A 3,832-nucleotide genomic window follows, 5' to 3' on the forward strand; every position below is an offset into this window, starting at 1 on the left:
AAATACCAAATACAAGTAACAGTACCCCCACCTTGGTACAGTGTTCTCTCAGGCCAGGCTCCAGAGAAGATGTTTTCTTGGGAGGAGTAACTATTCCAAACCACTCATTATATGAAAATATTTATTTATTTGGTACCAATTTATATGTAGTACAAGAGTACTTTGGTTATCACACAATAATAAAGGTGATATAAGCGTTGTTCACTCACCAAAAACATCAGCATATGGCACCTTCCTTTACGTCGTTACCACCTCATCACTTTTGCTTGTTTCTTCCTCTGGCTTCTTTCTTCCTATGTCCTCCACCTCGGGAATCATTTTTGCCTTGAATTTCGTCATTGGAGAGACCGTGGTGTAACATGTCTATACTGGCCAGGTCACTGCTAACAGGTGAGTTGCCGAGAAAATGGCATGCAGGGGGGAAGAGGCGTCAGGTGGGGCCAGGCATTATCTCCACCTGGCGTTGGGTAGAGGAAGGTCTACCACATATGCCTACCAAAAATCACCCATGCAACTTGAAAAATGTGCAAATGGCAGACCTCACAATTGCAAAACATATGGATACTTTGTCGGGTGTCACTGTGACAAAACATGGCAACGTATCCACACCTCGTTGGGATGCCTCAGGTTAAAAAGTCAAAATGGGAAAAGCCCCAGGCATTGACAGAGTGTGTGGTGAAATGCTGAAGCATGGGTGAGAGATAGTAGTAGAATGGATACGGAAGATGTGCAGACTGGCCTGGGAGTATAGAGTCTTGGAGGATTGGAAGTCAAGTATAATTATTCCCCTGTACAAAGAAAGAAGGGAAAAAGAAGTGTTTGGTAAACACAGGGACATTTGTCTTCTTAGTGTAATAGGAACAGTGTATGGTATGATACTTAACCCGCCGTGTCCCGTTGACAAATATATACTTCCACACGTTTTGTCACTGTCAGTCCCAGTGACATATATAAATGCTCATCAATTGCAAGGACACTAATTTGCACAATTTTCAATTTTTGTGTGTTTTTTGATATGTATACACGGGACACCTTCCTCTACAAGATGCCAGGCGGGGACAATGCCTTACCCGGCATGACCTCCCCCCCCCCCGCATGCCATTGTCTCAGCAATTCACCTGTTATCAGTGACCTGGCCAGTAAAGACATGTCGTGCCAAGGTATGAAATTCAGGGCCAGAGTGATTCTCCAATCGATGACAATGTGGAGGACAAAGTTTATGTAGCATTAGAGGAAGAATCAGTCAGAAATGATGATCAGGTAATGCCGCCAAAAAAGGTCAGGTATATTGATGTGTTTGGTGAGTGAAATATTGCTTATATTGCCTATATTAGTGTGTGAAAACCAATATACTCTCATACTGCATATAAATTCGTACCAAATAAATAAATAAATACCATTTCTGAGTGGTGTGGAATAGTTACCCTACCATAGAACTCGTTTTCTTTGGAGCCAGCCTGATAGAAAACTCAGTAAGGTAAGGGGTACTGCTACCTGTTCGAGTATTTTAAACCTCAGGTAGTGATTTCTCTATGAATTTTCAATGTTTCTCACTAAAAGCGGAGGTTTGAGCCAAAATTTTTTTTTTCCAAAATGGGTCGGGACTGGGGGGAGTCAGTGGTGTAAAATCGGTCGGGACGGGGCGGGTTAATTACAGAGTTAGGGAAATAAGTAAGGAATTAGTTGGAGAACAGGAACGTTTTAGAATGATAAGAGGCCGTGTAGATCAGATATTCATTCTTAGGTCTTTAGTGGAAAAGTTTCTAGAGAAGGGAAAGAAGTTGTATGCAGCCTTCAAGGATTTGGAGAAAACATACGACAGGTGGATAGACAAGGAATGTAGAATGTATTAAGAATATATGGAGTAAATGGGAAGTTGTTGACTGCCATGAAGAGTTTGTATGAGGGTGCTAAGGCTGCAGTGTGTCTGGATAGTGAATTGAGAGAATTTTTTCTATTTGAATGTTTGATTGAAACAGAGATGTGTCATGTCCCCATGGTTTTTCAATCCGTATATAATGGGGTTATAAAAGAGGCACAAGGGAAGGCAGTGTTTGTTGGAGCAATCCTAATAAGAGAGTGCAGTGTTTGGAAACTCCCTGTACTGTTGTTTGCAGATGCTACTGTTTTGTAAAGAGAAGACGAAGGGGAACTGCAAGGCTTGGTAGATGAGTTTGGGAGAGTGTGTAAGAAACGGAATCTAAAGGTGAATGAAGGGAAGAGTAAAGGTTTGGTCTTCGAGCTAAATGAAGCCACTGAATGTACAATGAGGCTGGATGAGGAGGAAATGGAAAATATGAGTGCGTTTTAGTACTTGGGTAGTGTGATGAGTAAGGATGGAAGTTTAGAGGGCGATTACTAGAAAGGGTATACCAGGGACGAAAGGTTACTGTTCTCTGAAAGCAGCGATAAGGATCAGGGAAGTGAGCATGGAAGTATAAAATTTGCTGCATGGCTATTGTGATACCAACGCTAACGTATGGAAGTAAAGGTTGGACCTTGATGGAAGGACAGAAGTCAAGAGTAAGAACAGTGGAAATGAGATATTTGAGAGGAGCATGTGGAGTTAGGTGGAGAGACAGACTGACAAATGAGGAAGTTACGGAGCGTCAGTTGTGCCGTGGATGTGGATGTGATAGAAAGCGTTAGGAGAAATACCCTGAGGTGGTTTGGCCATGTGGAGAGGGTGGAGAGCGAGAGACAAACAAGGATAGTGTAGGGGAGGGAGGGGAAAACCGAGGATGAGCTAGAGGGATGGAGTGGAAAGGTATATGAGAGAGGGGTGTGTGAGCAACGAGCGGGGCGGTAAAATGTCATTGACATGGAGGCTGTTTGTGGCCACCCCTTACCGGATTGAGGGGTCTGGCAAAGGATAATTAAATAGATTATTATTATTCTTATTATTAATATTATTATTATTATTATTATTATTATTATTATTACTGTTGTTGCTGTTATGATCTAGGTGGCATAGGAGACGTCGTGGAACGTTTTAGTTACATATTTTGCGTACCATGCCAACGGCCATACCACATTGAGTACACCGCTTCCCGTCCGATCAGCGAAGTTAAGCAACGTTGGGTCTGGTTAGTACTTGGATGGGTGACCGCCTGGGAACACCAGATGCTGTTGGCATAACGTTCTCCCTACGTGTCAAGTGGGGTTGGTGGAGGATTAGTGCCCCTCCCTGTAAAACAATTAACTCTAAGCCCTTGGCCACCCTGTTTGGGATACATGGCGTCTGGCAATGAATGAATGAGGATGAATGCCCATATTCTGGCAGGTCACTGAGGCCAACTGTGTCCATTGTAAAAAAATATAAATACTGTACCAAGAAACCAACAATCAAGGCGTAATAGGCACGAGTCACTTCAAACTTAAAAAAAGAAGAAAAATCTTAAATTCGAATCCTAAATTACCGGTAAGCACGCAGGCAAATTAGTAGCGTTATAAATATCCCGTATCAATATCAACAGTTGCACTTAAGTTTCCAAATATTTTTGAAATGCATGAATCAGGCACAGTTGCTTCCTACTTGCTAGGATACAGGGTGAAGGCTCTAAGCTGAACTAAATGGTATTGTTTACCGATTCTGCATAAATACCATGGAATGTTTTCAAGGCCTAATATACATAGCCTACTTCTATAAGAATGAAATGTTAAAATACTGTCTATGCAGATTAGAAAGCAGGTCCAAGATTCCTGCTATAAATGGAGACAAAAAAGGTAAAAAGATTCCTCCCACAGTACATTTTGCTGTAAGGCTAATTTGTTCATTATCAAATAAAATTGCCACAACGAAGTCCTGCTCATGTCGGTAAATGAAGGTGGT

The 3,832-nt window shown here is 41.9% G+C and overlaps 1 non-coding gene across 1 annotated transcript; it reads left to right on the forward strand.

The window, feature by feature from the left end:
* The first annotated feature begins 3,016 nt into the window (after positions 1 to 3,016).
* LOC145408782 (5S ribosomal RNA) lies at positions 3,017 to 3,135 on the forward strand. The gene has a single exon (XR_013898967.1). It is a non-coding gene; the product is annotated as a 5S ribosomal RNA (ribosomal RNA).
* The last annotated feature ends 697 nt before the right edge of the window (positions 3,136 to 3,832 follow it).

Source organism: Coenobita brevimanus, chromosome 8 (genome assembly GCF_032717465.1).
Source record: "Coenobita brevimanus isolate Jiangsu-jjx chromosome 8, ASM3271746v2, whole genome shotgun sequence".
Taxonomy (NCBI): domain Eukaryota; kingdom Metazoa; phylum Arthropoda; class Malacostraca; order Decapoda; family Coenobitidae; genus Coenobita; species Coenobita brevimanus.